This window comes from Elephas maximus, chromosome 13, assembly GCF_024166365.1.
Source record: "Elephas maximus indicus isolate mEleMax1 chromosome 13, mEleMax1 primary haplotype, whole genome shotgun sequence".
Classification (NCBI taxonomy): Eukaryota; Metazoa; Chordata; class Mammalia; order Proboscidea; family Elephantidae; genus Elephas; species Elephas maximus.
The window spans coordinates 105,522,023-105,535,934 of record NC_064831.1 but is presented as its reverse complement, the minus strand read 5'-3'; the positions used below and the strand labels follow the sequence as shown (position 1 = coordinate 105,535,934).

Sequence of the window (13,912 nt, the reverse complement as noted above, 5' to 3'; positions counted from 1 at the left end):
GCGCTCCTTGGAAACTCTATGGGGCAGTTCTACTCTGTCCTATAGGGTAGCTATGAGTTGGAATCGACTTGATGGCAGTGGGTTTGGTTTTTTTTTTTTTTTGGTTGTTGCAAGGGGGTTCAGTGAAAGCTTCTGCCTAGTCAGCCATCTTGGCCCTGCCTCTAAAATGTCTATTTTTTATTCTCAGTTTTTGCTTCATGTATTTTGGGACTTTTTTTTTTTTTTAGGTACATATATATGTTTATGGATGTTATGTCTTCCCAATGGATTGTTATAAAATTTCTTTGTTTCCAGTGACAGTCTTTGTCTTATAGTTTATTCTGATATTAGTATAGCCAGCCCAGCTTTCTTTTGGGTATGTCAATGTTCTTAGTCTTCATTTTAAATAACCATCAATATTTTTCATTCTAAAATATCTCAAAGCTTATTTTTACAGAAGATGCACAATGTAATTTATTCAACAACTTTTTAGAGTTTTATGTTTGATATAAAAAGATTTCAGGTACTTTGGAATTGAGGAAGCAGTTACAGTCTTCCTATTTAGGTCTACACTGAGGGTAGGGGAAGACAGAGTCATTTTGTTCACAATTCCTTGTGAAGACATGGAATCACCGCTGTAATGCTGGGATGTGGTAGGCCCTCATGCAGTGAAAACTGGTCCAAGAATACAAGTGGCCAGTGAGGACCTCAGGCTCTTCATTTTATTATTATTTACATATATATATATTTACTGTATTTTAGATGAAGGTTTATAGAACTAGTTTCTCATTAAACAATTAATACATACATTGTTTTGTGACATTGGTTGTCAACCCCACAACATGTCAACACTCTCCCATTCCCTACCTTGGGTTCCCCATTAGTGGCTTTCCTGTCTCCTCCTGCCTTCTTGTCCTTGCCCCTGGGCTGGTGTGCCCATTTAGTCTTGTTTTATGGGCCTGTCTAATCTTTGGCTGAAGGATGAATCTCAGGAGTGGCTTCATTACTGAGCTATAAGGGTGTCTGAGGGCCATACTCTTGGGGTTTCTCCAGTCTCTGTCAGACTGGTAAGTCTGGTCTTTTTGTGTGTGTGTGTGTGTGTGTGTGAGTTAAAATTTTCTTCAACATTTTTCTCCAGCTCTGTCCTGGGCCCTCTATTGTGATGCCCGTCAGAGCAGTCAGTGGTCATAGCCAGGTATCATCTAGTTGTGCTAGACTCAGTCTGGTGGAGGCCATGGTAGTTGTGGTCCATTAGTCTTTTGAACTAATCTTTCCCTTGCATCTTTAATTTTTTTCATTCTCCCTTGCTCCCGAAGGGGTGAGACCAGTGGAGTATCTTGGATGGCCGCGCACAAGCTTTTAAGACCCAGGACACTACTCACCAAAGTAGAACGTAGAACATTTTTTTTATAAACTATATTATGACATTTGAGCCAGATGGAGTTTGTATTTGCTGAAATCCAAAAGGTATTTAGGTCACCCTCACCTCTTAAGCCAATATTAGGCAAATCTTTCCTGGGCATTATGGACATTAAGTAAGTGTGATTCTTCCCTCTCTGGATACTTGCTCACACCTTTGCTCACAGATCGAAGCAATTCTCCTCCACGTGATCAACTAGCACCTCAGATTAACAGCATCCTAAGTGCTCTGCCCTGAACCAGGTTCACAGCTCTGCATGCCCACCTAGTAGTGCTCAGCCTCACTCACTGAGCTGGCTGCTTTGTATTCCTTCCTCCTTTGGCCAGGGGCCCCTGGGAGCTTGCATTGCATTTTAGTCCTTGAGCTCTGTTAAAAATGGATATTTCCCTGTTAAGTTCTAAAATTACTGGTTTTCTTCAGAGTTTTACCCTCAAGCATCACTGTCCTTAAAGTTCCTAAAGTCACTCACCAAGTACCCTCCGGAGGTACCTGATCAAGCCTTATGCCCAGGAACCTCCACCTCCTGGCTCATACCTCTACTCTGTTACTCCTTAGATGTTCTGGGCTCAGCAATATTAGAGATCCACAGAACTGCAAAACACTGGGGACTTCCTATCTTTGTTTTACTACACTCATGCTGTCTCCCCTTTGTTCTTACATGTGGAGTGTACAGAAAGCCAGTAGCCAAGTTCTAGGGGCTTTTTCCCTCATTAGAAACCTTGTATGTTAAAGTGGTTCAGAGTCGGGTGGTTGTTTGTAACAGCTCAACTTTAAGAAGAAGCGTTTGTGCAAATACAAAAGATATTTGTCAAGATGATAAGATCAAACGGTAGTAATATACAAATGGGTTTGCGGCTTTTACAACCTTCCATTTAGTTATAAATGTATATCAGTAATTTTCTTAAAATATGAGTTCCTAATGTAAAAATACTATCATCTAATTTATTTGCCTTTTGACTATCCCCTTTGATTATACCATAGAAAAACTGTCTCCACTCATAAACCAGGTAAGACTGTGAGTGTGTCCTTGACTTTAAAAATCTATAAAAAGATGCTACAGAGTTTTTTACAGAGTTCTTTCAAAGGGACTAACGATCAAGAAATTTTATGACATTAACACAGTTAGATGAAGGCATTAAGTATTAGAATGAATTTGAGTACTCAGGAGAAATTGAATTGACAGTATCTAACAACAACAGTTGTTAACTCATGAATGGATTCAGTGCTTAAAGTTCTTTCACATTTTGGTTATTAGATACACAGAAATAATTTTTCTAAAGAAATAGTTTGGCAAACTTAAAAAAAAAAAAGAACAAAGTTGGAGGATATAACTATTTGATTTTAAGATTTACTATAAAACAACAGTAATCAAAACAATGTGCTACTGGCATAAGGACAGGCATACAGAGTAACAGAACCAAACAGAGAGTTCAGAAGTGCCCCCACACATGTACAGTCAGATCACAGACTGAAGCACCAGTACAATTCAATGGTGAAAGTCTCTTTAGCAAATGGTGCTAACCAACTGGATGTCACTAGGAATAAGATGAAACCTTGAGTCATTCCTCAGATCATATACAAAAATTAACTCAAGGTGGCTAACATACGTAGAGGTAAAAGCCAAAGTTATAAATTTCCTAGAAAGAAACACAGGAGGGTATCACTGTGACTTGAGGAGAGACAAAGACTTTTTAGGCAGAAATCAAAAAGCATTAACCACAGAAGAAAAAAAAAATGTTAAACTAACCCATAAACCCACTGCTGTTGAGTTGATTCTGACTCATAGAGGTCCTATAGAACAGAGTAGAGCTACTCCACACGGTTTCCAAGGAGTAGCTGGTGGATTTAAACCGCCAACCTTTTGGTTAGCAGTGGTAGGTCTTAATCACTGTACCACTCTTCAAAAGGCACCATTAAGAAGATTAAAAGGCAAGCCACAGAAAGAATATTTGCATTTCCTATATCGAGCAAAGGGCTTAATAACCAGATTATATTTAAAACTCCTAATAATTAATAATAAAAAAGACAAATATAACCAAAAGTCTTGAAAAGATATTTCACAAATAAGGATATATAAGCTCATGGAGCCCTGGTGGTGCAATGGTTAAAGGGCTTGGTGCTAACGGAAAGGTCAGCAATTTTAACCCATCTGCCACTCCTCGGGAGAAAGACGTGGGAGTCTGATTCTGTAAAGATTACAGTCTTGGAAACCATATTGGGCAGTTCTATTCTGTCTTATAAGGTCACTATGAGTCAGAATCGACTTGATGACAAGAGGCTTGGTTTTTTTTTTGGTATATAAGCTCATGAAGAAACACTCAATTTCATTAGGTATCAGGGAAATGCAAATTAAAATCACAACAAGATACCACTGTTCACTCACATGAAAATTAAACAGATGATAACATCAAATGTTGGAGAGAATGTGGAGCCACTGGAAATCTCACAGATTACTGATGGGAATGTAAATGGTACAACTGTTGTGCTAAAAAAAAAAAAAAAAAGTTTAGCAATTTCTTAAAAGTTAAGCATATAAAAAAAAATTTTTTTTTTTTTTATACCTACCCTATAATCCAGCACTACTACTCCAAGGTATTTACCCAAGAAAAACAAAACATTAAGGCCACAAAAACAGTTATATAAGAATGTTCACTGCAACTTTATTTGAATAGGAAATATTTGGAAACAATCAAAATGTTCAACAACATGAAAATGGATAAGCACATCATGTGTACTCAAACGCTGGAACACGACCCAGCAATAATAAGGAACATGATTCTAATGCACACATCATGATGAATTTTAAAGCCACACTCAGCAATAAAACCTAGACACAAGAGATTATATAGTGTGTGCATTCATTCACATGAAGTTCAAGAACAGGTAGAACGTATCTAATCTATATGAATAGATATCAAAATGATGGGTGTTTTGGTGTGGAGAGAATAGACTGGAAAATGACAAGAGACTTTCTATAGTGATGACAATGATCAATCTTTCTTTTTCTTAATTTATTTTGTTATTGTTGATAAGAATATACACAGCAAAACATACACCAATTCAAATCTGCTGCAAAAGACCTTTTTAAAGTGTTAAAGGTACGCCTGACCCAAAAATGGTATTTTGAATCGCCTCAGATGCATGCGAAAGTTGGACAATGAATAAGGAAGACTGGAGAAGTAACATCTTTCAATTATGGTGTTGGCGAAGAATATCGGATATACCATGGACTGCCAGAAGAACAAACAAATCTGTCTCGGAAGAAGTAGAGCCAGGATGCTCCCTAAGATGAAGAGATTTCATCTCACATACTGTCATGGACTGAATTGCGTCCCCCAAAAACCGTGTGTATCTGCTTGGTTAGGCCATGTGTGGTTATCATCTATTTTGTGATTTTAATTTTATGTTAAGATGGTTAAGGTGGGATTGTAACACCACTCTTACTCAGGTCACCTCCCTGATCCAAGGTAAAGGGAGTTTCTCTGGGGTATGGCCTGTACCACCGTTTATCTTTCAAGAGATTAAAGGAAAGTGAAGCAAGCAGTTGGCGGCCTCATGCCACCAAGAAAGCAGCAACAGGAGCAGAGTGCGTTCTTTGGACACAAGGTCCCTGCACCTGAGAAGCTCCTCGACCAGGGGAAGATTGAGGACAAAGACCTTGCTCCAGAGCTGACAGAGAAAGGTTTTCCCAAGAGACGATGCCCTAAATTTGGACTTGTAACCTACCAGACTGTGAGAAAATAAATTCTCTTTGTTAAAGACATCCACTTGTGGTATTTCTGTTATGGCAGTATCAGATGACTAAAACACATACTTTGGACATGTTATCAGGAGGGACAGTCCCTGGTGAAGGACATCACGCTTAGTAAAGTAGACGGTCATCGTAAAAGAGGAGGACCTTCAACAAGATGGATTGACACAGTGGCTTCAACAATGGGATCAAGCATAACAACAATCGTGAGGATGGTGCAGGACTGGGCAGTGTTCTGTTCTCTTGTACATAGGGTTCCTATGAGTCAGAACCAACTCAATGACACCTAACAACACAACATATGTACAATTCAGTGATACTGACTACATTCTGAGAGCTGTGCAGCCATTCTCACCCTCCTTTTCTGAGCTGTTCCTCCTCCGATAACATAAACTCACTGCCCCCTAAGGTTCCTATCTAATCTTTCAAGCTGCTGTTGCCACTTTGATCCCATATACATGGTTCTTGAAAGAGTATAATGCTCAAAGCAGACATTTTTTACTAGTTAAACTAAACTACTGCTTGGTTTTAAGAAGACTTAGGAAATATTTTTGGTTTAATGTTTAAAGATTATCTCAGAACAGTATTTTCAGGGGTTCTGACAGCCTACACGGCTCCAGAAAGTCTGGAGTTCATGAAAAATTTGAAATTCTGCCCTACATTTTCCCCCTTCTGATCAGAATTCTTATATATAGATATCCTTCTATATATATTTCTTGTTGTTGTTAGGTGCCGTCGAGTCAGTTCCAACTTATAGCGACCCTATGCACAACAGAACGAGAGATCACCTGGTCCTAAGCCATCCCTACAATTGTTGTTATGCTTGAGCTCATTGATGCAGCTACTGTGTCAATCCACCACATTAAGGGTCTTCCTCTTTTCCGCTGACCCTGTACTCTGCCAAGCATGATGTCCTTCTCCAGGGACTGATCCCTCCTCAAAACAGCATTTCTGAAGTATATAAGACGCAGCCTTGCCATCCTTGCCTCTAAGGAGCATTCTGGCTGTACTTCTTCTAAGACAGATTCATTTGTTCTTTTGGCACTGCATGGTATATTCAATATTCTTCACCAGCACAACTCAAAGGCGTCAATTCTTCTTCGGTCTTCATCATTCACTGTCCAGCTTTCACATGCATATGATGCAATTGAAAATACCATGGCTTGAGTCAGGCACACCTTAGTCTTCAGGGTGACATCTTTGCTCTTCAACCCTTTAAAGAGGTCCTCTGCAGCAGATTTACCCAACGCAATGCATCTTTTAATTTCTTGACTGCTGCTTCCATGGCTGTTGATCGTGGATCCAAGTAAAATGAAATCCTTGACAACTTCAATCTTTTCTCCATTTATCATGATGTTGCTCATTGGTTCAGTTGTGAGGATTTTTTTTTCTTTACGTTGAGGTGTAATCCATATGAAGGCTGTGGTCTTTGATCTTCATTAGTAAGTGCTTCAAGTCCTCTTCACTTTCAGCAAGCAAGGCTGTGTCATCTGCATAACGCAGGCGCGACTCAAAATGAGAAGAAACAGCTGCAAACATCCATTAATAATCGGAACCTGGAATGTACAAAGTATGAATCTAGGAAAATTGGAAATTGTCAAAAATGAAATGGAACACATAAACATCGATATCTTAGGCATTACTGAGCTGAAATGTAGTGGTATTGGCCATTTTGAATCGGACAATCATATAGTCTACTATGCTGGGAATGACAACTTGAAGAGGAATGGTGTTGCACTCATTATATATATATATACATTCCATATGTTCTTCTATATATGTATGCGTGTATATACATATATATAAAATCTCCAATGGTTTTTCTTTGGTTACACAGGCATATTTTTTTCTCAGAACTCATTAAATTGTATCCTTAAGATCTGTGAAGCTTACTCTATATAATTATACTCCAAATATTATAAAAAAAGAAGAAATATTTAGAAACAGGATTACATTTCTGTTAGCCCATACAATGCTGACCATAATGCAACTAGCCACCATAAGCATCCTCACAGTTTCAATGGGAAATGACATTCTGTGTTTCAAATGGAAAATAAAAATCCAGTATACATTAACAAAAGGAGCCTTGGTGACATAATAGTTAAGCACTTGGCTGCTAACTGAACCTACCGAGTGGCTTCACCCACAAGAGACAGACCTGGCGATCTGCTCCTGTAAAGACTACAGCTTAGAAAACCCTACGGGCAGCTCTACTCTGTCGCATGTGGTCGCTATGAGTCGAAATTGACTCGACCTCACCTAATAACAACATACATTAATACATTCTCCTTCCTCTCCCTACTTCCTCCAGGGAAATCCCCAGGGAATAGTTGTATTCTATTTCTTTAGTCTATCCGTTTATTGAGAACCATCAACTTGCACAGTCCTTAGTGGATATAAAGACTTTTAAAGACCCACAAGACATGGTGTCTGACTATAAAGAGCTTCCTCTTTCTTCCTGCCTTAACTGACAGAAGGGTTTTCTTTTCTCCTTTCTCCATCACAGTGATGGACGTTCCTCCACCCACCAGATATTTGAGAATATTCAATAATTGCTGTTAATTTTAAGGTACAAAAAAGGCATTGTGTTTATGTATAACAAAAAGATCTTCACCACAATATACAGATGAGATGGTATTCTGATTGGAATTTGCTTGAAAACATTCCACTGGCTGGCACTGGGGTACAGACGAACAAGACTAGCCAAGAGCTGATGACTACTGGAGCTGGGTGGTAGGTATATGGGGATCCATTACACTCATTACATTTTTGTTCTACTTTGTTTAAATTTTTTCATAATAAAGTTTTAAAAATATTTTTAGAGATATATATTTTTTAGAATATATTTTAAACTTTTTGTTACGAAAAATTTAAACACATGGAGCCCTGGTGATATAGTGGTTAAGAGCTCAGGCTGCTAACCAAAAGGTCGGCAGTTTGAATCCACCAGCCACTCCTTGGGGACCATAGGGGGCAGTTCTACTCTGTCCTATAGAATCACTACCAGTCAGAATCAACTCGACTGCAGTGGGTTTGGTTTTTAGTTTTACAGCCTACATATGCGTTATATACATATTTAGTATATAGAAATTTTTCATTAAAAATTAATTAAAAAATATAAGTACCGAAAATGACGAGGAAGAAATATACCCCAATTGTAATAGCAGTTATCTCGACATGCAGAGATGAATAATTTTTATTTTTCTATTCACAGTTTTCTGTACTTGCCAGATTTTTAAAAAATGACCACAAGTGAGTTGAACTTCTCTGAGATTACCATGCTATAAGGAAGGCCAAGGTAACGAAGTGTAAGGAGGCTGCATGGAACAAGAGGGAGAGACAAGGGCAGGGAAAGGAGAGAGGCAGGGAGAGGGGGAAGGGAAAGGAGGGAGAGAGAGGTGCTCAGCAAGTCCCAGCTATGTCAACTATCCCAGACCAGGAACCAGACAGGTAAGTGAAGAGGCCACCCTGTGAGGCCACTGCCATCACTCAGACGATTCGGCCCTCGCCACTAGCTGATTGCCACCACCTGAGTCCCCAAGCAAGAAACGCCCAGCTAAGCTCAGTCAACCCACAGAACCAAGATAGACACATGAATCTGGGACACCAGAGGTCTTCTGTAAATAGCAGCCCCTTTATCTGGTGCTCTGGTGGCACAGTGGTTAAGCGCTCAGCTGCTAACTGAAAGCCTGGTGGTTCAAACCCACCAGCCATCCTGCGGGAAACAGATGTGGTAGTCTGCTTCCATAATTACAGCCTTGGAAACCCCATGGGGCAGGTCAACTCCGCCCTACGGGGTTGTTATGAATTGTATTCGACTCAATGGCAACGGATTTGGTTTTTTTGTTTGTTTTTGGTTTCATCGTTTCTTTTATGGAAATAGTATCAAGGGAGCCAGGTACAGGCTGTGGAGCCACTCCAATCCTCCTAACTTTCACACTATTCTCAAGCTATTCCTTATCAGTGATCTTCTCTTAGAGTTAAAAATAAGATAGTGTTACAGCTTTTCAGATCTAGCAGCAGCTCCGGACTCTTACCTACTAGGGGCCATGAGTATACAAGGTCATCTCTAAGTAACTTGAAGAAAGCTCTGAAATCTTTTCATAAAACATAAGGTTCAGTTTCTGCCTCCTCACGCCACTGTTGCTCACAGCTAGCGTCTACCCCACGTCTCCCTGTGGACGCAACACGTGTCCACACACGCCACTGCTGCTCACAGCTAGTGTCCACCCCACGTCTCCCTGAGGACGCGACACGTGTCCACACACACCACTGTTGTTCACAGCTAGTGTCCACCCCACGTCTCCCTGAGGACGCGACATGTGTCCACACAGCCTTGGAAAGGCAAGATCCACAGGGAATACAGACAAGTGAACAGGCGACTACCTCACACGTTCTGGGGAAAAGAGGGGGCTGGGCAGAGAGACAACTGACCCCACCTGTCACAGTCTAGAGCTTCCTCCAAGCAGCAGAAACTAACCCAAGACCCAAAGAATTGCAGAGGCGAAGAAGACAGCATGTCTGTCTGTCCCTAGGTGTGGTTACATGCACCTAGTTGTGTGCCCACGTGTCAAGGGCAGAAATGGCAGGAAAGGCAGAGAACAGCATGCATGCCTCCCAGAGGCCAGAAGCTCACAGAGTCCTCAGGCAGACAGGGAGACCAGAGAATGAGGTGCTTGCATCTCAGTTTCCATTAACATGAGACAAATGACTTACCTTCCACGTGTCTTAACAGTCACATCTCTAAGGTGCATTCCTCTCAGGGAGGAGGCTATCAAATCTGAGTAGGATATTTTTAAAGGTCAGCTGCTTCATGAATCAGGATCCATGTCTTATACCATACACAAAAACTAATTCAAAATGGATCAAGGAATCAATGTCACTAAATTGCACATATAGAAACCATTGAATTAGTTATGTTCTGTTGTGTATATTCTCAACAACAACAACAAATAGAAGAAATTACAAAGATAAAATGTATAAGGGACACGAATGTGAAAACTAAAACCATAAAATTCTTAGAAGAAAATGTAGGGGTGATGCAGTGGGAGCCAGTGGATAGCAATGGATTATCAAATATAACAAAAACCCAAGCAACAAAAGACAAAATAAATAGATGGGACCTCATAAAAATGGAATACTTTTGTACATCAAAGGACTTTATCAACAAAGCAAAAACACAACCTACAGATCAGGAGAAAATTTTCAGGAACCCATATATCAGATAAGGGCCCAATAACGTTTTATTGTGCTTCGCTTCATTGCACTATAGGACAGTGAACTCAATAAATGTTGTGTGTGTTTTGACTGCTCCACCCACCAGCTCTTCCCTCATCTCTCTCCCTCTCCTTGAGTCTCCCTGATCCTTGAGACACAGCACTATTCAAATTAGGCCAGTTAATAACCCTACAATGGCATCTAACTGTGCAAGTGAAACGAAGAGTCGCACATCTCTCACTTTAAATCAAAAGCTAGAAATGATTAAGCTTTTGTGAAGAAGGCACGTCTGAAGCTTAGATAGGCCAAAAGCAAGGCCTCCTGTGCAAAACGGTTAGCTAAGTTGTGAATGCAAAGAAAAAGCTTTTTAAGGAAATTAAAAGTGCTACTCCAGTGAACACACGAATGATAAGAAAGTAAAACAGCCTTATTGCTGATATGGAGAGAGTTTTAGCGGTCTGGGTGGAGTATCAAACCAACCACAACATTCCCTTAAGCCAAAGCCTAAACCAGAGCAAGGCCCTCACTCTCTTCAATTCTGTGAAGGCTGAGCGAGGTGAGGAAGCTGCGGAAGAAAAGTCTGAGGCTAGGAGAGGTTGGTTCATGAGGGCTAAGGAAAGAAGCTGTCGTCGTAACACGGAAGCGCGAGGTGAAACAGCAAGTGCTGAGGGAGAAGCTGCATCACGTCATCGGGAACATCCAGCTGAGAGAACTGATGAAGGTGGCTACGCTGAGCAGCAGGTTGTCTATGCAGGTGGAACAGCCTTGCATTGGAAGAAGCCATCCAGGGCTTTCGTAGCTGGAGAGGAGAAGTCGGTGCCTGGATGGAACAGCCTTACATTGGAAGAAGCCATCCAGGGCTTTCGTAGCTGGAGAGGAGAAGTCGGTGCCTGGATGGAACAGCCTTACATTGGAAGAAGCCATCCAGGGCTTTCGTAGCTGGAGAGGAGAAGTCGGTGCCTGGATGAAACAGCCTTACATTGGAAGAAGCCATCCAGGGCTTTCGTAGCTGGAGAGGAGAAGTCGGTGCCTGGATGGAACAGCCTTACATTGGAAGAAGCCATCCAGGGCTTTCGTAGCTGGAGAGGAGAAGTCGGTGCCTGGATGGAACAGCCTTACATTGGAAGAAGCCATCCAGGGCTTTCGTAGCTGGAGAGGAGAAGTCGGTGCCTGGATGAAACAGCCTTACATTGGAAGAAGCCATCCAGGGCTTTCGTAGCTGGAGAGGAGAAGTCGGTGCCTGGATGAAACAGCCTTACATTGGAAGAAGCCATCCAGGGCTTTCGTAGCTGGAGAGGAGAAGTCGGTGCCTGGATGGAACAGCCTTACATTGGAAGAAGCCATCCAGGGCTTTCGTAGCTGGAGAGGAGAAGTCGGTGCCTGGATGAAACAGCCTTACATTGGAAGAAGCCATCCAGGGCTTTCGTAGCTGGAGAGGAGAAGTCGGTGCCTGGATGAAACAGCCTTACATTGGAAGAAGCCATCCAGGGCTTTCGTAGCTGGAGAGGAGAAGTCGGTGCCTGGATGAAACAGCCTTACATTGGAAGAAGCCATCCAGGGCTTTCGTAGCTGGAGAGGAGAAGTCGGTGCCTGGATGAAACAGCCTTACATTGGAAGAAGCCATCCAGGGCTTTCGTAGCTGGAGAGGAGAAGTCGGTGCCTGGATGAAACAGCCTTACATTGGAAGAAGCCATCCAGGGCTTTCGTAGCTGGAGAGGAGAAGTCGGTGCCTGGATGGAACAGCCTTACATTGGAAGAAGCCATCCAGGGCTTTCGTAGCTGGAGAGGAGAAGTCGGTGCCTGGATGAAACAGCCTTACATTGGAAGAAGCCATCCAGGGCTTTCGTAGCTGGAGAGGAGAAGTCGGTGCCTGGATGAAACAGCCTTACATTGGAAGAAGCCATCCAGGGCTTTCGTAGCTGGAGAGGAGAAGTCGGTGCCTGGATGAAACAGCCTTACATTGGAAGAAGCCATCTAGGGCTTTCGTAGCTGGAGAGGAGAAGTCGGTGCCTGGGTGAAACAGCCTTACATTGGAAGAAGCCATCCAGGGCTTTCGTAGCTGGAGAGGAGAAGTCGGTGCCTGGATGAAACAGCCTTACATTGGAAGAAGCCATCCAGGGCTTTCGTAGCTGGAGAGGAGAAGTCGGTGCCTGGATGAAACAGCCTTACATTGGAAGAAGCCATCCAGGGCTTTCGTAGCTGGAGAGGAGAAGTCGGTGCCTGGATGAAACAGCCTTACATTGGAAGAAGCCATCCAGGGCTTTCATAGCTGGAGAGGAGAAGTCGGTGCCTGGATGAAACAGCCTTACATTGGAAGAAGCCATCCAGGGCTTTCGTAGCTGGAGAGGAGAAGTCGGTGCCTGGGTGAAACAGCCTTACATTGGAAGAAGCCATCCAGGGCTTTCGTAGCTGGAGAGGAGAAGTCGGTGCCTGGATGAAACAGCCTTACATTGGAAGAAGCCATCCAGGGCTTTCATAGCTGGAGAGGAGAAGTCGGTGCCTGGATGAAACAGCCTTACATTGGAAGAAGCCATCCAGGGCTTTCGTAGCTGGAGAGGAGAAGTCGGTGCCTGGATGAAACAGCCTTACATTGGAAGAAGCCATCCAGGGCTTTCGTAGCTGGAGAGGAGAAGTCGGTGCCTGGGTGAAACAGCCTTACATTGGAAGAAGCCATCCAGGGCTTTCGTAGCTGGAGAGGAGAAGTCGGTGCCTGGATGGAACAGCCTTACATTGGAAGAAGCCATCCAGGGCTTTCGTAGCTGGAGAGGAGAAGTCGGTGCCTGGGTGAAACAGCCTTACATTGGAAGAAGCCATCCAGGGCTTTCGTAGCTGGAGAGGAGAAGTCGGTGCCTGGGTGAAACAGCCTTACATTGGAAGAAGCCATCCAGGGCTTTCGTAGCTGGAGAGGAGAAGTCGGTGCCTGGATGAAACAGCCTTACATTGGAAGAAGCCATCCAGGGCTTTCGTAGCTGGAGAGGAGAAGTCGGTGCCTGGATGAAACAGCCTTACATTGGAAGAAGCCATCCAGGGCTTTCGTAGCTGGAGAGGAGAAGTCGGTGCCTGGATGAAACAGCCTTACATTGGAAGAAGCCATCCAGGGCTTTCGTAGCTGGAGAGGAGAAGTCGGTGCCTGGATGGAACAGCCTTACATTGGAAGAAGCCATCCAGGGCTTTCGTAGCTGGAGAGGAGAAGTCGGTGCCTGGATGAAACAGCCTTACATTGGAAGAAGCCATCCAGGGCTTTCGTAGCTGGAGAGGAGAAGTCGGTGCCTGGATGAAACAGCCTTACATTGGAAGAAGCCATCCAGGGCTTTCGTAGCTGGAGAGGAGAAGTCGGTGCCTGGATGAAACAGCCTTACATTGGAAGAAGCCATCCAGGGCTTTCGTAGCTGGAGAGGAGAAGTCGGTGCCTGGATGAAACAGCCTTACATTGGAAGAAGCCATCCAGGGCTTTCGTAGCTGGAGAGGAGAAGTCGGTGCCTGGATGAAACAGCCTTACATTGGAAGAAGCCATCCAGGGCTTTCGTAGCTGGAGAGGAGAAGTC

At 42.9% G+C, this 13,912-nt stretch overlaps 1 protein-coding gene across 2 annotated transcripts in view; it reads right to left on the bottom strand.

Annotated features, from left to right (window-relative positions):
• The window catches only part of NIPA1 (NIPA magnesium transporter 1), a 99,935-nt gene that overhangs the window by 75,560 nt on the left and 10,463 nt on the right, over positions 1-13,912 (bottom strand). Inside the window, exon 2 of one of the 2 annotated variants that reach the window (XM_049906048.1) lies at positions 3,783-3,884. The exons of the other annotated variant lie outside the window; for it this stretch is intronic. The gene's annotated coding sequence lies outside the window, so the exon portion shown is untranslated. The remainder of the gene's footprint in view (positions 1-3,782; positions 3,885-13,912) is intronic. 2 annotated transcript variants of the gene reach the window in all.